Source organism: Pteropus alecto, unplaced genomic scaffold (assembly GCF_000325575.1).
Source record: "Pteropus alecto unplaced genomic scaffold, ASM32557v1 scaffold78, whole genome shotgun sequence".
NCBI classification, from domain to species: domain Eukaryota; kingdom Metazoa; phylum Chordata; class Mammalia; order Chiroptera; family Pteropodidae; genus Pteropus; species Pteropus alecto.
Window position 1 is genome coordinate 11,275,576 of NW_006443124.1, and position 26,821 is coordinate 11,302,396.

At 47.3% G+C, this 26,821-nt stretch overlaps 1 long non-coding RNA gene across 1 annotated transcript in view; it reads right to left on the reverse strand.

The window, feature by feature from the left end:
- Positions 1-3,423: 3,423 nt before the first annotated feature.
- Positions 3,424-26,821, reverse strand: part of LOC107196504 — a 30,245-nt gene continuing 6,847 nt past the window's right edge. The window contains exons 2-3 of the long non-coding RNA XR_003043462.1: positions 7,552-7,592; positions 3,424-5,221 (exon numbers count right to left, since the gene is read on the reverse strand). This is a non-coding gene — a long non-coding RNA (uncharacterized LOC107196504). The remainder of the gene's footprint in view (positions 5,222-7,551; positions 7,593-26,821) is intronic.

Below are 26,821 nucleotides of genomic sequence, written 5' to 3' on the forward strand. Positions count from 1 at the left end.
GACCTCTGCTGGGAGGGACGCTGCGGGGGCCTTGGCTGGGCTCACTTGGCGTGGGACACAGAGTGGCATGGGCTGGAAGAGGACAGGCTAAGCTGATAAGGGCTACACCACTCCGAGGGTAGCCATCACACGTTAAAAACGAATAAACCTGTCCCCAGCTGCTCAGCCCCCACTCCTCGAATTGAAAAAAACAAATCCCTAGAGGTAAAAGAATCAGGAATAAGGAAGCCGAGGTATAAGAGTGCCTCTCCACTGAAGCTGCAGCTCTCCACTTCCCTGGCTTCAGTCTCCTCCCTGTGAAATGGGTGTGGTGACCCCCAGGCCTTTCCTCCTGCCCAGGAGGACTGAAGGTCCATGGCTCTGCTGGAGTGGGCCAGGGGAGGCCTGGGTCCCAAGGGCTATGCCTGGGCTGTCCCTGGCTGAGATCTCAGTCCCCACATACCTAACCTCACCTCCCTTGTCTGTGAAATACCACGATGGGGGCTTCTGCCAGCCGGAGTGGCATTGCCCCTTCCTGTTGTCTGTTTTAAGAAGCATTTGTGAAACGTTTCCTTTTCGTGCTTCAGGAAATGGGTGGTCAAAAAGAATTCATGATTCTACTTTTCCCCTAGAGGTACATAACGCGTGCTTCGGAGGGGCGTACAAACTAAACGAGACGGAGGGCTGATGGGGCGGAAGGCTGAGGAGGCAGGAGAATCCAGGCAGCGCTCCAGCTGACCTCAGAGGTGGCCACAGGGCAGCTGGGCTCCGGGCACTCCTCGGGGTGCGAGGTGTGAACTGCGCGAGTTGTTTATCCTCTCCGGGTGCCAGTTTATCCTCCTCCCAGTGGACAGACAAGCACATGGTATTCCTCAGAGCGAAAGCGTCGCAAGCTGGTGACCTGAAAGCACATAGGCCTGGCTGGCGGGCTGACCTGAGGGACAGCTAATTTCGTGTCTGAGGGAGCCCCACCAGACACATCTGCGATGTCCCCCAACACCCACTTTATGTCCCCCAACACCCATTTTACCTTAAGACCCAGTAAGGATGTTATCCAGGCATTTAATCTTTTTCTGAAACTATTGATATTTCCCTGTCTGTCATGTATTTTCAAAAAGTCATCACGAATTCTCTGTCCTGGTTCTTTTTATTTACATGCTTATTTTCTTCTCAAAACACTTTAATATTTCCCAGGATGGAGAAGTCACAAATCTAGTACCCTCTATTATCTATTATAGTTAAAAACTAGGAAGTGAATTTTAAAAAGCCCCTGAGTAGCCCAGAGATGTCACAGAGGTCCTAGATAGGACTCCTAGAATGTCTCAGGCTCACTCAGAGACTATTCTTGTTTGAGATGCAAATCAGAAAAAGTTTCTGTATGGCCAGAGTCCCAGTAGAAAACAGATGTGCACTCCACAGGTGACAGGAGAGCTTCATGAAGGACTGTGAACAAGGGTGTGAGCAGGATTAAAGGGACGAACAAGGGAAGGAGATGTACCCAGGAGCCAGCAGCAGTGGGGAGCGGTTACCCAGGGCCTGAGGGAGAAGGAGGTTGGAGGAGGGGGGAGTGGTTGCAAGAACCTGGAGACCCATAGGACAGCGGTCCCCAACCTTTTTGGCATCAGGGGCCGGTACTCCTATGAAAATCTTGATGATCTGAGGTGGAGCTGAGGTGGTGATGCTAGCGCTGGGGCACGCGGCTGCAGATACAGATGAAGCTTCCTGCCCATTGCTCACCTCCTGCTGTGTGACCCGGTTCTTAATAGGCCACAGACTGGTTGGGGACCCCTTTTGTAGGAGAGGGCTGATGGGAGCTGTGACTTTAGGCTGAAGAACACAGACGCTGCTGATCTGCTGGGGGGCTAAAGCACTCTACAGCACCCCCACATTCCCTTGCAATCTCCCGTAGGGTCTTCAATTGGCCAAACTCAACTGGAAGCATGAGGACATGGAGCCTGATTGCTGCAGTGCACAAGGTCAAATACTGGGAGGTGTGGGGAAGGGTGGAAAATGGGCAGGGGCAGGGCGGTGGGGGATACCTGCACAGTCATCTGGTATAGCCATTTAAAAGAAGTAATTTAGAAGTTAATGTGCTGTAATGTGGCACCCTCACCACAAATACATGGGACAAGAGGCAGCTAGAGATAGATGATCATGAGAAAGGTTTAAGGAATCTTATCACAGGAATTTGGGTCACCATCATGGAGGGACAAATAGCTCTGCTTAGTTTGACAATTCCAAGGTAAACATGTATGTTCATAAAGATAATGCTGAATTATGACAAAAAAAAAAAGGTTAAATGTGGTTACTGTACTACTTAACAGAGCTTTAACAGGGCAGGGGAGATTATAACACAATTTAGAGATATATCTATCCAAAAAAAGTACGACAGGGCTTCCAGTTAAATATGTCAGTTTATCCACATGTCCTGATCTCCTTTCTCTCCTGAAGTGCCACTAAAAGGCCAGTAAAGAAATAAAATGGTATAAACTCTCAGAGCAAAGAGGATGGTTAAGGAGACCATTCTCCTTAAAGATTGGATGAAGAGTGGATAAAGATTTCGGCACATTCCGAGAAGCTAGAAAGTGGATGGAGGAATGACGGCATGGGGGAAGCTAGTCTCTTAAGGGCCTGCAGAGGGGAACGCTGACAGGAGCCAAGTCACTTCACCTCCAGGACCCGGGAGGAGTTCAGACCTCGGGGAGACCAGGTACTATGATGCTGGGGTCAGGGACAGGAGAGGGTGGCGCAAGGAACCAGAGAAATTGGTTGGAATCCTCCCGGGTCCACCCCGTGCTCTGCCCCACACAGCAGGAGACTGAAGACACTGATCAGGAGACACACAGGCAGAAGAGAGGCAGATGAACAAGAGAATGAAAGCAGGAGGAGGAGGGCAAATCTGAACACTGAACAGTGGGACTCAGTGTTCCCACTCTTCACATCCCTCCCTGTCCCAGGAACAGATCACTCTCTACTGGAGTGTGGTGAGTTTAAAACATGGCTCCAGATTTTTGATGCTTCTTCCACTGAGTGGTGAGTCTCTGTCTCCTTCCCCGAGGGAGTGTCCTAGTGACTATAATGGAAGCGATACCATGTGACTTCCAAGGCCAGGCCACGCAAGGCCTTGCAGCTTCCATATTGCTGGCTGGCACGTTCTCACTGGACCCCTGAGCTCCCACATAAGAGGTCCAACTCCCAGGCCGCTGTGTTAGAGGGGCCATGTGTGGCCTCTCCGATCATCAGTGCCAGCTGAGCCCCAGCTATCCCTGCCAAGTGAAGAATCATCTTAGAAGTGGATCCTTCGGCCCCAGCTGTTCTAACTCGCAGCCTTTCACGCCACCCTCAATTGGTCCAGTCATCTCAGCCGAAGGCCCAGATATTGTGAGCAGAGAAGGGTTATGTCTTTTCCAAATTCCTGGCTTGCAGCATAATAAGAAGGTGACTATTTACGGTATTAAGTTCTGGGCCAGTTTGTCATGCAGTAATAGATAAGGGAACAAGAAGTTGGAAGCAGAATTGCTCTAGAGTAGTGGTCCTCAGTGGGGTGACTTGGCCCCCCAGGGGACATTTGGCAATGTTTATAGACATTGTTAGTTATTACAGCTCTGGGAGGGGGGTTGCTATGGCATCTGGTGGGCAGAGTCCAATGATGCTGCTAAGCATTCATTCTACAATGCATAAGAGCCCCTGACAACAAGAAATAATTTGGCCCAAAATATCAATAGTGCCAAGGTTGGGAAATCTAGTTCCTGAGAAAAGAGTATGACATTTATAGGCCTGTTAATGGAAAGACTGGCTTACTTCCCATGAAGCCCCAGTTCTCCCCAAACACACAATTTAATTCAGCTTTTATTGCTTCATTCATAAATATCAACAGACATCTAACATTTGAGGAAAGCCTCCAACATGAAGGAGAGAGAGAAAACAAACAAAAATACTATGAAAACAAAACAAATAGACAAATGAAAAATAAATAATACCTTCAGAAAGATAAGAGGGAGATGGTATATCCATAAATCAAGAATGTGATTATTATGAAAAAAGAACAATCAGATAACAAGAATGAGTATTTGTATATTAAAAATAGGAAAGCCATAATAATAAAAAAAAAAAAATCAACAGAAGGGTTAGAAGGTAAGGTAAACCCAAAAGGTGAAGGGAGGGTAAATAAGAGAGAAAATATTTTTAAAAATTAGAATATGAATCCAGTAGATCCAACAGATAAAATAGAGGGGAGAAAATTATCGAAGAACTACTATAACATTTTTTTTTTCAGGAACACAAGGACACAAAACACATAGCGCAGACATGAAGGATATGCCTTTGTTAACTACTGAGTTAACCCAAAATCATGTCATGTTCTTATTGGGAGGATGGAGGGAGGAGACCTGGAGGAGTTTCGTAGGAAAGCTCAATTCTCATCTACCACAAGGAGTCAACAGATGCCTAAAACTGGTAAATCAAGAAATAACGATATGAACAGAAATAGAAACTAATCGGAGGGTTGAAAGAGGCTATACCTCTAGAGAGTGCATGACTGAAAAAGATGGGGAAGGGATTTTTATTATGAGCCTCCCTGTACTATTGATATTTTAATCATATGAATGCATTATTTAAATACGCTTGATTAAAAATTTAATTAATATAAATACAATAAAAAATTGGAATGTGGTGGCATTAAATTGAATAATTTGGAAAATTCACTTATGCGGATGAGCCATGTCCCAAGGATGCTCAATAAACTGGCATGGGTGGGCATAAACCTCGTCAACATGGCAGTTTGTCCTGATGTCACTGGCCAGTAAGGCAGCTGGGGAGGTGGGGTGGGGATGGGAGCCGGCACAGCAGCCCTTGGGTGTTCACTGGCCCCCTCCCGCAGGCATTTGTGTGGGAGACCCTGTCTTTGAGGATGGATCCTAGCAGGCTGCCAAAGAAAAGAGGTGCTGGCCACCCTTTCAGGTGACTTCCAGGAATTCACTAGTGCTGGGTATTGGTTTGATATGATTTCAAATCTGCTTGTTTATGACTTAAGTGAAATTGTTTTAAGTCACCTGTTTATGGCAAGGACCAAAAAAAAGTTGTCCTGTTATCATATATAAGGATGAAGTAAGTTGTGTCAGGATATCATCATCTCACCTGTTGTTGCTGATAAGCCCTCAGTGGCCCAACTGCTGAGTAGCCCCGCTGGCGGCATATGGACAAGTACGTGTGGAGGAGCCACTGTGGCAAATGGACTTTCAGGCTATAAAGACCGAGAGTTTGTGAGGAGTATCTGAGAGTTTCGTCTGGGCACAGCGACTCTTTGCTGACCTAAGTAACTCTCTGAAGACCTTAGGGGCACATGCTCCACTTCGGGCAAAGGTGATTCTTAATGGCAGTGGTGAAAGTCCTACAGCAGCCTGAGAAGACAGATCATCTTGCCCTTCAACACTGCTGCCATCGTTCCCTAGCAACGTGCTCTAGTGACAAGGGACTTTTATTTTTTGCTCTGGCAGCTCGCCGGATGTTAGCTCTCAGTTGGCTTAAGCCATCTCTCCCAAGTACCAGCTCACATAAAGGTATACCTCAGTGAAATCTGAACTATTTTCCTCTTATTTCCCCTTGCCTGTTACAAGAGTGTAATTAATCCATCATTGCTCGTGAGTGTTATTTTTTATTGGCTTACTGAGAGACTATTCTATATGCTATTGGCTTGTGGAATTCCCTCAGTGAACCTGTGCTAAATAAACTATTAGCAAAGATAAGCTCAGTCTCTAATTTTGCACCCCCCCTCCCCACTCCCAACCCAAACAACTTGGATTCCCTGCCTTTCCTACTCTGGACAGGGACAAGAGACTGGGTTTTTGAAGGCGGGTGAGGAGCCCAGCCCAGGGCCGGAGCCACGGGGCTCCTCACGGGATGTGCTGGAGTCAGGCTGTCTCAGCAGCTGAAGGTGACTGCACACACTCATCATCATCTGATGAAACAGATGGGCCTTGGGTCACCATATTTCCTACCAGGGGTGCCCCCAGGAGAAGCCAAAGTGGAGAACATGCCTACAGGGGCTTAAACCTTACTTCTGAGGTACACAGGCTTGGGCACCAGCCCTCAGGCGTAACCATCTTTTTCTTTCTCCTCCTTCATCCACTGCCTTTCCTATTCCCGCTCCTCCCTGCCTCTGCCTCAGTCCTTCAGAGCACTGTTCAGCTGGCTTGCCTGCCAAATGCACTGCAGTTTCTTATTTTTATTTTTTTTAACCTTTTTAATTGTTACTTCCTTTCTTTTTTTTATTATATTATCATTATATAAGCAATATGTATTCCTTGTAGATAAATAAGAAAATATTGAAAATCACCCATACTTCTACCAGCCAAATAAAACCACTATTTGCCTATGAATTTCCAGGATGTTTCCAGGCTCATACACACAGGTAAATATATACATCTCATCTGGGTGCCCAGCTGCTAAGCACTCACCACTGCTGGACCCTGTGCTGGGGGCCTTTAGCTGTGTTAATCTCGCCAAATCCTCACAACTCAGTGAGGCAGGTATTGTTATGCCCATTTTACAGGGAGGGAGCAGAGCTTAGGGAGATCACATCACTTGCCTGAGTTCCCACGCTGGTTAAGAGACTGATCTGAATTTCCACCCTCCAGGCTGTCTAAAGCTACTTTCCTTGCATGGTTTGTAAGCTTTTTCCAATTTTCTTTTTCTTTTTCTCTCTTTCTTCCTTTTTTTTTTTTTTTTTTTTAACTTAGCAATGTATGCAAACATCCTTCTTGTCAATAAATATACACTTAGGTCATTCTGCTGCATGACATGCCCTTCTGTGGATGTGCCGGATTTTGAATGACCAATTCCTTTTTGTTGGGCTTTCCGATGTTTCCGTTTTTTTTCAATTACAAACAATGCAGTTATAAATATCTTTGTACATACACCTTTGCACAAATGTGATTATTTTCCCAGGATCAACTCCAGAAAGTGGGATTGCTTGGTTAAAGGCCAGACGCACTTTTAAAAGCTGCCTCTTGCCAATCGCGTCAACAGCGTATGTCGGTGCATATTCCCCCACATCCATCATTCACTTTTTGAAATTTGGACTGCGATTTAACACAGTATCAGAGAACCCCTATGCTGGAAGCATCCTAGTTTATTCACCTAAATCTATAACCAAATCATTCTGCATGAAAAAGAAAAAAAGGCCCAGACACTCTGCCAAGGCCTGTTGTGACTTTAGCAGGCCCGGCAGAACCTCCAGAGAGAGTGAGGAAGGGGAATGGCCTGGAGGGGGCCAGGCAGGGCCAACCTGTGGCCTACATTGACTGGCTTGGAGGAGGTTGCCATGTTTTCCCAAAGGAGGCACTGTCTTCCTGGGTCTACGGACCTCACAGCCACCCTGATGATCCACCCCTCTATACGAGCCGTCCTCACTGTCCCCAGTGCCTACACTCCATCCAGGAGGTCAACACAAGTCCCCTGGACCTTTACTTTGTGCAGTTGCCAACATATCAAACTCTAGTCTTCCCTGAACACCTTCCAAGGCCTTTTAAGTTGAGAAGTCCCAAATTAGACACAGTCTCGTTGTTCTCTTACCTTGATGCTATTTTCTTCTAATAGGCTGCAAACTCTAGCACCTAGAAAAATAAAATAAAAGGAAAGTAAATGATTGAGGCAGAGCACTGAGGGTGGGCCTTTGGGCAAAACAAGCCTGATAGAAGTTCAGTAACACGTGCTCATCCGTGGCGAGTTATTCAGAAGGCACTGGGGGCTGAGTTGGCAGCACGCTGGCTCAGGGCAGACACAGGCCCCAAGACTTCACACAGTGGCATCCTCCACCAGGGACATTTCTTTCTCACTAGCATGTTAATGCTTCCATGCGGGCAAAAACCCAGCGCTCTTTCCACCTCGTCTCAAGGCCTGTATAAACGGTAAGTGTTTTTTTCATACATTGTTGTGCATATAGCCATTCATCAGATATTTATTGAGCACCTGATGTATGCCAGGCACTGTCTTTGGTCTCTGGGGATACAGCAGTAGACAAAACAGACAAAACTCTCTGCCCTCATGGGGCTTGCAGTCTACTGAGGGAGACCAACAACTAAGTAACTAACTAAGTAACTAACTAAGTAACTAACTAACTAACTAAATACATAAATAAAATATATACTAGTCAGCAGATGTACGAGCTCTGGAGGAAAAATAAAGCAGAAGAGGGGGAAAGGGGATGTTGGAGCAGAAAATGGGAAGAAGTGCCAAAATTCTAAATAATGTGGGCAGGGAAGCCCAGACCAGACATGTGGAAAGGTAAATTATGGACAAAGACTTGAAAGAAATGAGGACATGAGCCCTGAGAGTTAATGGGAAAGAAGCTTTCCAGATGGAGGGACTAGCACGTGCAAAGGCCCGGAGGTGAGAGCCTGCCTGATGTGATAAAGCTCAGTGGGGAGGGTGATGTGGTCAGAGCAGAGTGAGTGAAGGGGAAGTAAGAGAGGGGATCAGAGAGGTAGTGAGAGGCTCCAGAGTGTGCAGGGCATTAAAGGAAGGCCCTTGCATGAACTTGAGCTTTGACTCAGATGGGAGCCACTGGGAAGTTTTATATAGAGAAGTGACATGATATGACTCACATTTTAACAAGATTGCTCTGGATGCTGCGTTGAGAATAAACCGGGTAGCATAGGTAGAACGCAGGCAGAAATCCTGGCAGGAGATAATCATGGCTTGGACTAGAGAGGCTGCATAGAAGGACTGAGCCAAGAGGATTTGCTGATGGATTGGAGTAGGATATGAAATAAAGGAGTCAAAGAGGATTCAGACGTTTAGCCTCAGCAAATGGGAGGGTGGAACTGCCATTATCGAACTGCAGAAGTCTGCTGATGGAGCATGTTTGGGAGTAAGATAAGGAACTCGGTTTTGGACACATTAATATAAGATGCTTTTTAGACGCTCAAGTGGAGAGGACTGTAGGGTACGTGAGTCTTGAGTTCAGGGGAGAGGTTCAGGCTGGAAATGAAGATTTGCAAGAGCTCAGCAGGTAGCTTTTTAAAGTCATGACAAAGGATGAGATCACCAAGGGACTGAACAGAGACGCTGTCCAAGGATTGAGCCCCAGCTAATTGTTCAACAAAGGACACTGAGAAGTAGCAAGTACTATAGGAGGAAAATCAGGAGAAAGGGCTTCAGGGAGGGTGGGGCGATCGATTGTGATAGGTCAAGTCATACAAGGACAGAGGATTAACAATCGGATTTAGCGTCTTGGAGTCACAGGTGATCCTGATCAGGGGCAGACTCAGCAGAATGGCTGGGATGCGAACCTGATTAGAACAAGTTCAAGAGAGGGGCTGAAGTGGAGGACAGAGTGGGCCGGCCGCAGCGGAAGTGCTGGAAGCAAAGGGGAAAGGGATGATATGAAAATTGCTTCTATCTTCCCTTCACTATTCTAGAAAAAGCAAGCGCAAAGCTGGCATTTCCACAGCACCTGTCAATGGCAGCCGTTGTTATCAGGCTGGGCCAGGTGCTCCAGGTTGCTGAGCTTCATGCAGTGCTGGCCCCATGAGCTGACTACCTGCCTGTTTCTAGACTCCTATGAAGTTATTCCCATGTTCCCACTGTCACAGGTAGCCTTAGGATCAACGCCCATAGTTTGGGGCTGCTCCGTTCGTTAGAAACCAAGATCTCACTTGGGCCCCTTCTCCTGATGGGAGTCAGAGGGAGCAAGATAGGCAGGGGCTTGCTCTCATGAGCTTGCTGGTGGAAGAGGCAAATAATCACCAAGGAAACAGAAAAGCAGGCAGGTCACTTCAGATGTGGACAAGTGCAATGAAGATGATAAAATGGGGTGAAAGAGAGAGAAAAGGTGTGGGAGGGGCCTCCTTCAGCCAGGTTGTGTGGTCAGGTGACATGAGACCTGGACGAGGGTACTTCTCTTCCAGATGGCCCCTCCCACACTACTCTCGGGCTTTCCAATCTCCCAAGGCTGGGTAGAGCCTGGGGCCATCTAAGTACAGCCGAAAGATGACATTCTCTATCTTTTCTCTCTCTAAATTCCACTGTGGGGATTTTTCTGCATGATTACAAAAGACATGCATTTTCACTGAAGGAACTGGAAAATACTGAAAACAGAAGAAAACAAAAGTCACTTACAATTCTACTACCCTGGGACAACTACTGTTCGCCACTGGTATGCATCCTTCTGGACAGTTTCTATGCATATACAGACATGTTTTTTTTTTTTTTTAAATGAGATCCTGTCATGAATTCTGTTTTGTATACATTGTTTTAGTCATGAATTTTGACTAAATCTATTATGAGTGCTCTTCCCATGTCATTTAATTTTCTGCTACCTGATGATTTTCAGTGACTGCATGGTATTTCATTGAATGCATACTTTTACCATATTTTATTTAATCCCCAAACATTGGCCATTTAGATTGCTTTCAAATGACTGCTAGTATGAATAAAGGCTATAACGAACAATCCTATGTCTTTTTTTTTCTTAGCGGAGGAGCTTGCAAATCTCCGATTGTTTCCTTGGGTTAAAAGAAAATGTCACTGCCCAGTGGGGGTGCCACAGGTCTCCTGAGATCAAGAGGCAGCCTGCGGCTGAGGGCAGTGTAAGGGCATAGCTGAGCCAAGGAGCCCAGAGGTCATTGAGATGCCAGAGGCTGATCTAATGCTCTGATCTACCCTAGTCTTGTTTTTCTCCCTCAATGGCCTGAGCAGTGGAAAAATGGTAGGTCCCTCCCATAAACCCAGTGAAATCCAAAGGGATTCCCCACTTCAGCCAGGAAGAGGGTGTCACTCTCTAACTGAGCACCCCCATCCTCCCTTGAAATCCCCTTAGGAAGCTCCTCCCTCCATCCCTCCCTGGGGGAAATATCCCAGTGGTCAGGCATTCAGGCTTCCCTTGGTGCAGGGCTGCCAGGAAACAGGGCTCCAAAGAAATCCAGCACCCCTCCTATCCCGGACCCAGCCTTGCTCCTGGATCCATGAATTCCTCAGAGGGCCTGGCAGGGATGGCCTACGTCCCCCATGGGAGGAGTGTCCCGAGGGGCAGTGAGTTCTGGGGTGAGGTGGGAAAAGCACAAGCCCAGGAGGACACCAGACTTGGGTTTGAATCCCAGCTCTGGCACATTCCAGCCTCGTCTTGGGCAAGTGACTTCCTTATGGAATACGAGCTCCAGGAGGGAGAGATTTGGGTCTGTTTTGTTTACTGTTTTATCTGCAACACTTAGCACAGAGTAGATGCTCAATAAGTACTATGCCAGATGGATGCATGATCCTTTCTGGGCCTCAGTTTGCTCATCTGTAAAATGGTGATGATAACACCTGTCTCACAGTCTTGTTGCGAGGACTAAATAAAACATGGGTAAAATACTTGACACAGGGTCTGATGTTCAACAAACAATAGAGTCCAAAGCCCTGGAGAGTTGCTTCCACCATGCCCCACACCCCACAGCAAGGCAGGAAGCTCTGCAGTTTCCCTTTGTCAGATAGAATGAGTTTGCCTCTGCTCCGCTCACTGCTGCACCCCAAACACGCCTCTGGTATGGCCCACATCACACTGCGTGTGTGCTTGTCTGACCCCCCAGTTAGGCTCCAGGGCAGTTTAAAGACAGGAATTTTGCCTCTATATCTTCTGTGCTTCTGAGCAACAAGGTCATTTATCTCCATTCTACAGATGAGGGAACTGAGACTAAGAAAGGTTAGGTCCCTTGCCCCAGTCTCACGCGGGAAGTAGCAGAGCAAGATTTAAATCTGGTTCTGATTTCTGCTCCCCTGCTCTGTTCTAGGTGATTCTCTTGCAAGTGGGAGTGGTGGGAGGGGGGTTATGAGGAAGCGAGCCAGTTCCTATGTCCCGTGGGAAAAGGCAAGCAGAACTCCAAGAGGAAGGATGTCTTCGGGGAGTCGGCAGGACACCAGTGGTCTCATCCTCCTGCGATCACCATGTATGCAGCAGCCATGGCCCCCAGAGGCCCGTGGTCTGGCTGCTCTGGAACAGGCTGGTGCAAAGGCAAGAGACTCGGCTTACCTCAGCAGCAGGGCTAGTGGCTGAGGGTACCTGCTCAAGACTGGCCTATCTCCAGCTATGGGACAGGAAGGGCTCCCCGCTAGACCACAAGCCTCTTGATTTACCCATCCCTGTAATCCCAGGACCCTACTGAATGAGTGAGAGCCCCCAACTGCCAACATGGAAAGTGAGGAAGAGGACACAGCTAGACCTGAGCCAGGGATGCTGACGAGGAAACAAGGGACCAGGTAGAAGAGTTTTTAATGACCAAGAATGGCCTGTCTCCCCTCCCCCCCGTTAAACCATAGGTTTCTGGAGGGCAGGTCCTTGCTGACTCATCTGTGTCTCTACCACACCCAGTAGATTACTTTGCAGAAAGTTGCTACTTGGTAAGTGTAGCTTATTGCAGGTGTTACTGGAAGCCAGTCTACAAGATGACAGATGGCAGCTGCTTTTTGCACCTGGGTCATTCGGAAAGGGCTAGTCCTGCTGGTCCAACGTCCTGACCAGGGTGACTTGGGGAAGGGTGGAGGCATTTCAATTGGGGTATTCACAGAGTGTGCCTCCCTCCCAACCCCCACCCCCTGGGGGACTAACTCCTCCTTCCCTGGCCAAAGAGACCACTTGGGGAAACCTCCTGGGTCTAGGTATCTCCCTGATGATAGAAACGGGTGTGTGTGTGGTGTGACATCCTTGTCCTCGGGAACCTGGGAGGGCTATGGGCCACGAGAAAGAAAAATTCAGAGCAATTGTCTCTTTATTGAGAGTAAAACTGCTGCTTTTATCTGAATGGTCAGATCAGTGGATTCTTCTTCCCTTGCCATCCCCACAGCATGTCTGTATTGTATGGCTACAAGTAGTCCCGATGTCCCATTAAAATAATGCCTTTCTTCAATCCTTGTCTGTCCGTCAGGGTAAACTGTGTCTCTCTCTGCAGGCTGGTCTCTACAAGACCAAAGTCTATCTGTGTTTATATCTGCACATCTGTGCAGCCTTTAAGCTTCAGGTCGAGGGCACCCAGACCCTGATGTGGGACATCCCAGAGACCAGTTATTATACTTGTCTATTCATGTGGCCCTACATTACGTCTATAGAATTAGGTCTAAACTCCTCAGATAATAGCCAAAGGCCTCCAGGCCACGGCCCCTTCCACCTGCCCCTACCTCCTCCCATCTTGCACTTCACTTACCTAACGCTGTGGCTCAGGTGAGATGTAACTGCCTGGACGGGCTGGCTTTGGCTTAAGCCAGTGGTTATCAAGTGTGGTTCCCAGACCAGCAGCATCAGCCTCGCCTGGGACTTGTCAGAAATGCAGATTATCAGGCCCTACCCCTGACCTACTGAGTCAGAGTCTCTGGGGCATGGCCTGGCTGTCTGTGCTCTCCCCAGTCTTCCAGGTGATTCTGACATACACCCAAGATTGAGAACAGCCTGGTATGCCATTCCCTGAGCCTGGGCTGACCCCTTCTCAGGCTTTTTCTGCCTGTTGTCATCTCAACCACCTTTCAAAGTTCAGCTCAGTATTATCTCTTTCAGGAAGCCCTCCTAGTCCCCCGAGGACCTGCGAATGCCTCTTCCTGGAACCCACAGCCCCATGCTTGTGAAAGGGCTTCATTTGTGCTTCTCTTTATGGCACAAAATTTCTGCTTCATTTTACAGTGAACAGTGAGCATTTGTGAACTGTCTCCCCAGACTGAGTCCACTCTAGCACACACACAAACTTTACTCTGAAAACACCTTCAGGAGTAAAGGCCATGTCTTACGTCACTCACTCTGTCAACAAACAACTCCGAGGGCCGGCTGTATGTGGCAGGAACTGTGTCAGGAGCCGAGGCTTCCGAGATAAAAGGTGTGGTCCTGCCCCTAGGGGCTTAGAATCATATAATAGGTACTTTTTTTTTGGTGTCTGGCTTCTTTCACTCAACATGTCTGTGAGATTCATTAATGTTGTTAGGTGTCATTATAATTTGTTCTTTTTAAAAAATGCGAGGTATTCCATTGTACGGATATGACACAATTTGTTTATTCTACTGATGGACATTTGAGTTGTTTACAGTTTGGGGCTTTTATAAATAAAAATACTACAAATTTGGTGGACATATGCATACATTCCTCTTGAGTACATACCTAGAAGTGGAGCTGATGATTTATGGGATGGGTAGACTCTTAGCTTTTGTAGATACTGCTCAACAGTTTTCCAAAGTGTTTATACCCATTTACAGTCCTACCAGAAATGTATGAGGGTTTGCTAATGTTTGGTAATATCAGTCTTTAAAGCTTCAGTCCTTTGGGTCGATGTATAGTGGTATCTTATAAGTTTTCATTTGTTTCTTGGCTATTTGGATATCCACTTTTAATATGTTCCTGTTCCAGACTTTTACCTATTTTGTCTGTCTTTTCTTATTGCCTTGCAGGATTCTTTGTACGTTCTGGATACGAGGCCTCTGTTAGGTACGTTACTGAAGATGTCAGCTTGTGGCTTGCCTTTTCACTCTTTCAATGGTACTTTTGATGAACAAAAGTTCAGGAAAGATCAATTTATCTATCTTTTCATCTTTGTGTATCCTGTTTAGGAAATCTTTATTTTAACATCAAGAAATCCAGTGAACATAGAAATAGTAACAAAAATCACTAATATTCAAAACTCCAAGAAGTGAAGGAGAAAGCTTGATGGTGAGCCTTAAGAGAGGGTGGGCATCTGATCGTGAGGCCGTGCCCACTTGAGTGTGACGTGAAAAGCCTGGACTTTCTTCTATGGTGTGATGTAAGTGAGAGGTGAACCTCTAATCAGTTCAGCATGCATGTGCAGGTGCCTAGTTTGGCAGGGGTGCCATGCCGGGTGCTGGGTATGGCTCTGTAGAGGCAGGGGAACCCTGGCTGACCGTAAAGAGAAGGACCACCCCTTTTCATGTGTGTTCAACTGGGTCCAGCCCCCCAAACCCTGCAGACTCCTCATAGTCAAGGCCCTGCTCCTGCTCCTTTGGCCAGAGCTTACAAAGAGAGCAGTGTTGACGCCTGTCCAGCTGGCTGAAGAAGGGGAAATTCTCTCCTCCTTGAGTCACAGACAGGAGGGGCTTCGCATAGCAAGCACGGGACTACAGATGATAACTGTGCTGGTTTCACTTCCAAAAATCCCCTGTGATGCTTTTGGATGAAGTCTAGATCCAAAAACTTTCCCCATATTTCCCCCAGTTTGAACAGAACAATACCCAGGGAATTACAAGCTGCCTCTCAAAACTGACTTCCCCAAAGAAAATAAAAGAGATCTCAGACTCGAGGTTATGAGTATGTAGGCTGGAGTGGCCACGCCCCTACCTCTTCTGCTTGGAGAGAGGTCGGTGGTAGCCCCTGTTACCTCGCCAAAAGGACCCCAACCCACCATATGACATAAGCTGTCTTCTGCCTCCTCCAGCAGAAAGCCCGCTCCAGTGTCCCCAGGGCTGTTTTCTCCCCATCCAGCTTTATGGAGATTTACTGCACGTGCTCTTGGGCGCTCAGGATGTGGTCCCAACATCACTGCCGACAGAGCACACCTTCTCCTTAGGGCAGGGCAGTGACTACGGCCAGGCGCCATTCATTTCTGATATGATCATATTACTGGTCTTGGGGAAAACCACAAAGTGACCTCTAGCAGCATCCAGGTTCCTTGTTTATCCCTGGTATCTACCCCTCACGAGCACCTTTTCCCAGTTACCATCCTCGTGAGAACTCAGAACTCCAGGGTAGGATCAAAGGGGTCCTTGAAATTCACAAACGGCTGGCAAAATTCTGGATGTTTGTGCATTTTCCCGGGGAACGAGTCCATCTATTTCCTTAGATTCTAGAAGAGGTGTGCATTCTCAAAGAGGCTGAGAACCACAGGACCAGGCCCTCTTTAAATAGAGCATATCAGTTTGCTAAAGTTAATTTACACTAATGAGTAATGCATCTTTCGCTAACTGGACTTCCAGAATAACACCTAGGGAAGGAGCAAGCTTATTAGCTGAAAATATATCCTAAGGGCAAAAGTACAGTTGCAACCTGAGGGGAGGAGGGCTTTGAGGCAGCAGGGTCTTCTTGCTATCTCTTCTTTAAGCCACTCCCACTGGTACGTAAGACCAATTTTCCTGTCTAGATGGCTTTTCAGAGGCTACTGGAGTGAGGACAGGGGTTGGTGACTGGGATGTGTCAAGAGAGACACAGGCATTTCTCAGATGAAGCCCAGCCCCTCAGGGTTGAGACACTCTCAAGGCTACTTAGGCTGCTAAGACCTTAAGAAAGATGGGAGGCTCCCATCATGACTTTGGGGCCCAGGGACCCCGTTTCTACTGTCACATTGGATATCAGATTGGAAGAGCCTGCCTGGAGGACATGTTTCCTCCCGAGAGGGCCACGTCCCCAGAAAACCTATGTCTGCTGCATCCTGGGCCCCTGCTCTCTGCTGGTGACAAGATGCAGCTGCCTAACCAGGAGCAATCTGAGGGCTCCTCCTCCCTCTTCCTCCCAGACGTTCTCTGAGCTTCCTGACCAAACCAGGGCCCTGCCCCCACTGCGGGCGGGCGGAAGTGATTCTGCAAGCCTTCCCAGGGACTCCTAGGGCTGGCTCAGGCATCAGACTGTTGAATAAGTGGGATTTTTTTTTTTCAGTGTTTTCAGAAACTGTTGTTTAAAAAAATATAACCACCCGAACCGTTTATGTAACTCTTGGGAAGTCTCAACAGACATGGCACCCTATTTATAATTGTGGCCAAGACTTCAAAACTAAAAGTAGAGGGGTTGTCAGAATTGGAGAGGCTGTCGAGTTAAAGATCTGCGCTTTGGCAATTGGATTCAATACTTTACTCCAATTCGAGAAGTTTCTTTTTATGCTCTTTCCCCCTTTCCTGGGTTTCTTTCCCTTCCTTGAGCACCATACACTCCCGACAGTTTCTGGGAATATCAGAGCTGTCTTCCTGAAATGGAGACCAGAATCTACCCAGAACTTGGTATTTAGGGGTTTCTAGAATGACTATGCTGGAATTTACTTAAAAGCCTAGGAATGTTCTATTCTCATAGATATTCCATGTTCACCAGGGGCAGCACAGCTCCTTACTCCTGCTCCACACACCTGCAGGGTCTGGTCTGTCTCTGGGTTGTCCTCCTTGGAGAGGGGGGTGTCAACCACTTGGTCCAACTTTCAGGGGTTCAGCTCTCTGGATCCATGCCAACTGAATCCATATGGTCTCTAAACCACAATATTACAGGAGGAATGCAAAGTTCCTGGGGACAATAACAATGTGAAGGTGACGAGCTGGGCTTCTTTGTGGAATTACCCTGGGATCTCCGTTACTCAGTGCCGGCCATCCAATTAGCATCTGGCTCTGGTAGGAAAATAACCTTTTCTGTATTAGAAAGACTATTCTTCTTTGGGTTAAAGCAGTGGTTTGGATCATAGACCGTTCGGGTAAAAAAAATAATAATCTGATGAGAGTAAGGCCTCCACCAAATGCACAATTTGATAAAACCTGAGGGCAGAGGGTAGGTTCGCTACCTCGAAGACGAGCTTGTGGACCTACGACAGGCTTCCTGACACTACACCGTGTCTAAGAATCCCTACCCATCGCCAGGCTAGCACCAACAGCCAAGGCCTCAGCCTGGGACCTCCCTGCTTCCACTAGCACTGAACATCCTCATAGAGAAGGCAGAGGCACAGGGCCCTGAGGCCACAGGGTCTTCCCTGAGGGCCAACAGCTTAAAAAGGTTGAGGGGAGAGTGGAGGGTGTGGCCACCCCAGTGCTAGTCTCCTTCAGCTGAGGGACAGTGGCCAAGAGACGTCTAAAGGAGAGTGGGGAGACTGGGCCAGTGGTTCTTCCCCTCTGTTCTCTCTACCACCCACCCTCATCCCCACCAAGCCCTGATGTCAGCCCTACTATGCCCGCCCAGGAAACCCTCTGCCACTTCCCACAGGTTCCCTCCCAGGGAAGTTCTTAACACTGGTAGGTGTGAGAAAGAGGAAGAGGAAAAATATTTCCATCCCTCCTAACTCCCGCCACTCCATGAACACCCCATCAGAAAACGATTACTCATCTGACCTGGAGATCTCACCCCAGGGATCGTAATGGCTCTTCTTACACCCATAAGGAGAATGAGTGATGAAGAACTGCAAAATCCCAACTCATAAAAATGTGGCTGAAAAAGGGAAGCACCCCCACCCCCAAAGTTCCCATATGTTGACCAGGGGCAATTAAAATGATGACTTAAAAAAAAAAAAAACCTTTGGGGTCTTTCCAAATCATTAAGAAAAACATAAACAGAGGAAGACACGCTCTAGTCTTAAAACTTTGACTGGGTACCAAACTAGGTGATCCCCAATGACAGTATACACTCTCCCTGGCACCTTTCTGCCTACCTCGCTCCACCCATAGGAGGTCCCAGACAATTCATCAAACATCTATTGACTGTGGACTGGGTGCTTCCAACTACTGCAGGAGTCGGAGTTCAGCAACCTCAAGGTGCTCTGAGAGAGCAGGGAAATGGTTCAGGCCACACTTACTGCGTACCTACACTGGGCTAGGTTTTGAGGTTTGAGAGGACAAGAATCTGAGAAAAGAGCAGTTAAGAGTACTCCAACCTGGGAAGACTAATCTACAAACAGCACCACAGGAGCAAGGAGTAATTCATTCTGCATGGTGGGATCAGGGAAGGTGACCCAGAGAGGTGACACTTGAGATGGGCTTTGGAGATGTCTTAGGATTTTGATGGGTACAGTTGGGAAGGAGCGGCATTCCAGACAGAAAGAATTGAGTGAGAAAGGTCAGAGTTGGGGCAGGAGGTGGTCTGGTCAGTTGGTCGTGTGGGGCATGGCATGTAGTCGGGCCAGTGGCATCAGGGCAGGGGGTCCGGGAGCAGAGAAGGAGAACATAAAAGGCAGACTGCAGTTTATGATAGCCATGGACAAGTGCCATTCAGAGAACCCACTGCACGGAGTGACAGCCTCTGCCGTACTACTCAAGTCAAGGTCACACTGCCTCCTGGGAAGCTCCCAGCCAATGGCAGATTATAGCAGGACTGCTAGGGCCTGTCCATTTCTGCCCAACGTGGGACTCCTGTAACGGGCAATGTTTGTGCTGGAGCTCCCACTGGGCTGGATGAGGCGTTCTCAAAGCTGCATCACAGTAGAAGGGTCTTCCTTACCAATTCTCCTTTCTTCCCCGTCTCTTTTTCAAGAGTTCCATCTCGACTGCAGTCTGAAGGCAGCCTTCTCCCTCCTTACTCCTGCTCCCTTCCCTTTATCTTTCACAAGCATCATCACCCCCACCCCCAACAAATCTGCACTTCAAATTCCATCCTGGTATCTGCTTCCCAGAGGACCCAAACTGCCTGAGAAGGATCCTGGATGAATGCCCAGTGTCTGAACTCTGTTTTGCTGGCAGTGAGGAGCCATTAAACAGGGGAAGCCATGATCATATCCGAATTTATAAAAGTAACCCAGCAGCAGAGTGAGGAATGAACCAGTGGGGAGGGAATGGGTGGTAAAGAGTTCACTTAAAAGGACGCTGCATTTATCGGTACAAGGTTTTGACAAGAGGCAACTGGCAGCCTTTACAATTTAACTCAACAATCCCCATCTTAGAAATCTTATAGAAACACCAGCACAAATGCATAAAAGTATAAGGATGAGGATGTGCATAGTAGCCTCATACATATTAGCGTAACATTGGAAAGCTCTATGTTCATCTGCAGCAGGAAAGATGAAACAATGTACATCCATGCAGTGGAATAATACCATGTAACCTCTAAAAAGAATGCAGTAGATCTCTGTACCGTGTTATAAAGAGGTACACAATTTATTGCTATTTGTAAAAAGCGAGTTGCCAAAGTATATAACATGATCCAGTTTTCATGAACAAAGTTATGCATATAGTTTGCATTTGTTTGCATAAATTAATTGGGAAGAAGACACATCAACTGTTTCTAGAGGTCACTTCTTTGGGTGGAAGGGCTTTCATTTTTTTACCTGATGTGGATTTACAAAGTTGTAGTAATAAGAGAGATTCTGGCTTTCATTTTTATTTTGCTTTTCTGCATTTTCCAAGTTTTTAGATGGTTCGTTTCTCTTATCAGAAAACAGAATGTTAATTTAAAAAGCTCCATGTCTACTTGAGAAAAAGTATAAAAATCCTTCATATTGCCTTTCTAGAGAAAAGAAAAATAACAAAAAGCTCCCAGGAGAATTGGGAAGTCTGTCAAGGCCTGGTCTAGGTAAATAGGAATTAGAGATAAGTTGGAATGGAGATGAACACAGGGTGGCAGATAGAAGTTCTGGAGGCCCAGAGGGTTATTCTGGATAGTGGGCAGGTGACCAGAGCAGGAGGGGCTACATGTGCTGAGCGTGCTGGCCTTCGCGAGGCTCAGGCCCGGACAGGTGGTGTAAATTCGAGATGACGCTGGCTCCTGTCCTACAGCTCAAGAGAGTAGTTAGGGCTAGAAACGCATGACCTACAAAAGATTCAAAACTCAGCAACAGCACTCACCAATGAACTAAAATGCTAAACAGAAACAGTGAACTCATAAAAAAAAACAAAAAACTAGAAAAAATAATGGTGACTATTTATCTGAGCTTAATAGAGAAAGACTTCGAATACAAGAATGAATAGCATATTTAAAGTCTGGCAATTTTAACAACATTAAACATAAACACCTATCCTTTAAAAACAAAATTCATAAACAAAATCAAAAGGCGAGAAAAAATGGGGAGAATATTTACAACATTTACAGAGAGTAATATCATTTATATGTAAAAAACACAGATAAGTAATTTTTAAAAAATGCTCCAGAAGAAAAACAGAGCATTTTGTGTTAGTTAAAATTTGGTTCAGTTACGTACAACAGAAAACGACCATGGCTTAAACAAGATGGAAGTTTACTTCTCTCTCACATTAAGAAAAAAAAAAAAGTCCAGAGGTTGTCAGTCCAGGGCTTATATGGTGGCTCCAAGAGTTACTAGAGAGCTAGGCTTCTTCCAGTTGATTCTGCCCCATCTCTAGGGTAAAGCTTTCATATTGGTTGCTAGAGCTCTGGTCATCATGCCTTTATTTAAGGAAGCAGGATGGAGAGAAGGAGAAAGGGTAGAAGGGCACACCCTCCCCTTTTACGGGAACTTGTTGGAAGTCCCACATGATACTTCTACTTACACTTCACTGGCCAGACCTCAGTCACATGGCCATACCTAGCTGTGAGGGAGCCTGGGAAACATCATTTTTGAGTTGGGTAGCAACTCAGGGCTCAGCTAAAAACTGGGTTTGTAACTCAGAAAGAAGGGGGAATGGACATTGGAAAGCAACTAGCAGTTCTAACATACATGCGAACAGAATTATCAAAAGAAATACAAGTGGTAAAGATTTTAAAAGGGTCAAAGTTGCTAATAACCAAATAAATGTAAAGTAGCCCTCTCGTGGTCTCCTCTAGCTAAGAGCTTGAAGGGCTGGCCAGACATGCCACCAAGACGGTCAAGAGCTGACTGTCTTGGTAACAGCCTCCATACAGCTGCACGGGCAGATTCCCAGGGTGAAGGCGCTTCTGCCTGTTGAGTGACTCCTGGCCTTTCTACCCACAGTCTCCCTCCAACCTCAAGTGATGTCAGCTTCTACAAATTTTGGGAAATGGAGAAAATTCTGCACCCAGGGATTCTCTAGCTAAACTAGGGTTACAATTAAATTTTAGGTGTTTTTGAAACTTCCTTAAAAAGTAAAATCCTCATGTAAACTGAATCAGCAGTTTCAGAACTAAAAAGAACCTCTTCTCTGTGCTTGGGTTGTCACAAACTAAGCATGAAAACTGGCCATTAAAATAAGGACCGGTGTCGGGAGATTCAGGCAAGCCCGAGTTAATTCTTTTGGCGAATACGGTTTCCAGAGGGCTGTGATGTCACCGCCACCCCCAGGATGCACAGAAGACAGAGCAAGGTGGGCTCTGAGGGCTTCTTGAATTCTTATTCCTATTTTTAGTAATTACTACGCCTTTTCTCCATCTCAGACTGTCACCAGTCACTTCTCACACTTTACTCGAAAGCCTGCCTTTAGCACCCACTTTTAATTTTTGCTCCTTTTACATGGTTGTGGATTGGGAAACAAAATACAAGAGCAAGTGGATATTTAGTGGAGTCTGGGGAGGTGGTCTTTAGTGTGCGGGAAGCAATGTGATATAATGACTATACATGCACGTGCTTAGTCACACGTATCAGGAACACCTGGATTTGAGTCCTAGTTCTACCATGAACCAGATGTGTGCCCTTGGACACGTTATTAGACTTCTCTGAGCCTCGGGTTCCCTGTCTTACAACAGGGACATTACAGTGCTTACCTCATAAAGTTTATCATATTTGCCATAAACAGGGTTTAAGGAAACCAACAAGAGACAGTCAAGCACTTTAGGGCTAGCGACGGCAGGGAGCTGTTAGATGAAGCTGGGGAGGATGGGAAGAGGTAAGGGAATCCAGAGATAGCAGCTGTCAGAATAGGTGTCTGGCAGGAGCTGTGGGCTCCAGTGGAGGATGCAGTTGGCCTGTAGTGACCCAATGGGGACACAGGGGAAAAAAATTTATGTCCACTAGTCTCCTGCCAGTATTCCTACTGGCCAAACCCAGCCAGAAGCCAGAGGCGAGGTAGATGGTGATGCAGTGCGCACAGGTCCGCCTCCCGGGGCACAGAGCAGGTGGAGTGGGTAGACAGCAGATCTGGAGGTGCAAACAGAAGGGCTTTGGGGAACTTCAAACAAAATAATGTGATGAGCTTAGCACAGTGCCTTGAACATAGCAAGTCCACGAGTCCTCAATAAATGTTAATTAATTTCGGACTTTGATCTTCTCTCCCCGGTCTCACTCTCTTTCTGGCTGCCTTTTTCACTTATTGCTTACTTCCTGGTTTCCAACAGGTCACAAATGGCTGAGGTGACTTCCAAGAAATCCAGTTCTGTTACCTATATTGGAGGGTTTTGAGGGAGTAATGAGTATGTAAAAAGGTAACCAGGGACTCCGTGAGCTAGGGATGAGAGAGAAAAACCAAATAAGGGGAGAAGATAAGAGGAAAGGGGGGAAAGCTGTATGTTCCCCAGCAGGCTGCGATGAATACAGGTCTGTGCTACTTTATGATCACATTATGCATTTCCTGGGACATGATAACAGCACCTTTGCAATTTACAGCCTCGTGAGACTTGCAAAGAAGACTTTCCTGTCCCAAATGCAAAACCTTGTTGTTATTCTGGACCAACAGGTTTTACCTCAGTGCTCAGTCCCTCCAAAACCAAGTTGTCAAACATGTGCACATGGATGTTCAAATACTTCCATGCTGCATCTCGCTGCCTGGTTCAGGGGAATCTTCTATTCTGATTTGGAAAACTGCTGTGTGGAGTGGGGTAGTCCTGCCATGGGGGTGACGCCAGGTGCGAAGGGAGGCCAGAGAGTGGTCTGAGCTCCTGAACTTCAGCATCCTTTCTCCAAATCTTTGCCTGCTGTCGGCTTGACCCCTTATGAATCTGTCTTAACTCCACAAGCTATTCTCGAGCTTCTGGTACAGGCTCCAGGGTGGAGCATTCTATGCCACCGTTCCACCTCCAGCCTCCTTCTCACATTTGCTTACCATCCCTCCAGGCCTTTGCACAGGCCACTCTCTCTGCCTGGAACACACACGCTCTCTTCTTTGTCTGGCTAATCTCGCCTCCTCCTCCAAGATCCCTCAGGTGTCATGCCCTTGGGATAGCCTTACTGGACAGTGTCTCCTCCCCTCAATGCTCACGGAGGGTACGGGGGCGGGTGGGAAGCCCCTCTGTCCGCTCCCATCGGTCCTCTTTGATTCTCTCACGCACAGCGCTTACCACATCGTCTTAATGTCCCGGCCTAATTCTCTCGACAGATTGAACACGTCTGAAGAAGAGACCCTGACATACTCATCTTGGTTCCACCACCGTCTGGCAGAGTCTGCTGGCACACAGAGGACACTCAGTAGAGATCTAGTGAATGAGTGTTTAGGGCATAATTCAGAAGATAAGAAGTGTTACAAATCCTAAAGCATCAAGTTAACCAAGCTATATTCTAGAACATTCTTCCTCTCCTCTTGTTACCTTGGCTCTACTGCCCTAACAGCAGTCAGGACAGGTAACCTTATGACTGTTCACCTGCTCTTTTCTCAATTTTTTTCTTTTTCAAATGTCCTTTTAAATGCCACTTCCTCAGAGGCTGTCCCTGACCACGCAACCCAAAGTAGTCGCTCAGTCACTTGTTTACATTTCAGTGTATTTTAATTTGCTACACAGCACTTATTACTAGCATTAACATTTTATGGATGTGTTTGTTTAATTATTGTCTATCTCCGCCACTAGACTGTCAGCGCCACTTGAGCAGGGACCTTGTCTGTTCACGGCTGTATGCCAGGCATCTAGCATAGAGTGTGTTGCACAGCAAAGTGTTCATTAAATATCTGTTAAGTGAACGTGTGGTACTGCTGCTGCATTCTGATCCAATTGGACGCACGTCTTCTTCTTTTGCTGTTGGATTAGGTGCTCCAGAGAAAGTCGGAAAGACCTCCCTCACGGCATCAGAGGGTGGGAGGGGGGCCTCAGTTCCCTTCCTAGGCCAAGTAGGATACACTGGCCACCTATGGCCTCCTTGCGGCCAGATGCTAAGGAACCGCGGCCATGTGTCTGCAGGCCGCAGGTGCTGGAAGCGCTCCTCCAAGCTTTTTGTGAGCGCAGCTCCAGTGACCATCATCCAGACTGACAGGAATGTGCTCAGGGCTCCTGGCTGGCCTGGCACCCAGCAGCAAGCAGGCAGAGTGGCCAGCATTGAGGACAGATGTCTTCCTTTTCCCATAACGCCATCCCAAGAGTGCATGTAGCTGCCTGGCTGGGTGCACTTGCCTCACACGATGGGCGGTGGGCAGCGGGCAGCGTGGCTCCCTGGCTCTGCGGCAGAATGGCGCCCGCATTGAGCTCTGTTCCTGCCCCTGCCGCTCCCGCAGAAACTGCTCTGCCAACTCAGCAGAGGGAGGGCCAGATCTGGAGTCTCTCACCTGCCCCTGGCCCTTCCTTGAAGCCCTCTGGTTTACTGGAAATCATAAACTGTGAGAGACAGCCTTTATCACACTCTGAACAGTGCACTCTTAATATTTAACACCAGAGGCTGAAACGACCAGGGATGCTGGCCTCCTGGTTACTCCCAGTGACTGATATTTGCACCTAGTAATTGAGGTCAAATTTGCTTCTCTTAAATCACATGATTTGCCTCAAGACAGGAAGGTGTTGGGGGCCACTTGTTGCACGGGGACCAGGAGGTGATCACAGAAAGGCTGCAAACCAGCTTTGGCAGCGAGGGCTGTGTTTCCTGGGCAGCCAACCCTGGGAGCACCGAGCTGAGCTGGCAGCTGGTAAAGGACCCACATAGGGTCTAAACTTCAACATTTTACTCAGAGCCAGCTTAGGACATGTCTTCCCTTTAAGACACCTGCTGAATGAAGCTACTTTGGAATAGGATGGGACATAAATAAATTAATTAACAAACTAATTAAGCATATTGAGTAGGCCACCCAGAAGATTCTAGTCACTTAAAGGTCTCCAAATCACAGTACAGGCCCCACCCTAGCCAGACACCTAATCTTGCTCTAGGCTTTGCTAAACCTCAGGTATTTATCTCGTGGTTGTCATGGAAGCTACTCAGATAAACAGCAACACAGGCAGCCCAGCCCCTCGGCCAGCCTCCTGTCCTGAGAGCAGCGGAGCTCCCTGGTGGCCACTGGCGGCCCTTCCTGCTGGCCTGGAGGCAGCCCTACGCCACCTCACATCTGAGGTCTTTTTCACATGGCCTCTGAAAGCACACAGTAGGTGCTGAATAAATACCTGCTGAATGAAGGCACCCCTAGAGAGTATGTTAGTTCTTAGGCTTCAAGACCCCTAGATAACCTTCAGTGGCTACTATAGCTAGAGCAGACTTACCCCTGCCTGTCACCTGTCACCCCAGGGACTGCAGATCAAGCATAAAAAGGCCACTCAGGCAAGCAATCCAGGTGGCCCACAGACTACTTCCTTTGTTCCCAGAGCCAGGTGGATGCAGACCTGTGAGGAAGAAGCAACTCGGTCGGAGGGCAGGTGGGGATGACGTCTGGCTTCAGTTGTGCTGGACACCACACACCACAGTCAGAATGGCAGAAGGCCCCACCACATGCACTTCAGTGGAACGTCACTGCCCTGTGCCTACCTGAGGACTAAGCACACTCTCGAAATGTGTCCCTAACTATTCTCAAGGATGGACTGCTGGCCTCGGAGGACACTGCAAGAGGATTAAGGAAGAAGCAATTGTCACTGCAGACCCTGAAATGGCTACTAAAGAGGTCCCCTAGTATCTCAGGAAATCTTCTAAAATAAGACAGACTCTCTCTTCTGTGACATATAGCTCAGTCCAGAAAGGAGACTGGGGGATGGACCAGGCTACTTGATCTCTCAAGGCCACCAGGTCAACCGGTGCCTGGTGTAGGGAGGTAGCACAGGGCTGAGCGTGGAGCTGGATCTGTGAGGGCCAGGTCTGCTGCATAAAAACAGTGCAGCCCCAGCCATCATTTAACCCCTGTCTCTTCATTTGCTTGTTGTCTAAGTTAAAAAAGATAATGTATGTAAAACTTTTAGTATAGTTAACTTCCTATTTTAGCTATATGACTATATTTTCTTTCAAGAACACTAAACTGAACAGGAAAAAAAAGCAGGTAAATAAACGGCATGGCATCACACATCAGCAGAAGCTTAATCATCCACCCTGAATAACAGAAATGACTGTAAATAACAGCATAGCACAGAGAGGGTTGAGTTCTTTGGCTCAGTGATTTTAGAGTCCTATGTCAAGGCAGATGCACATGT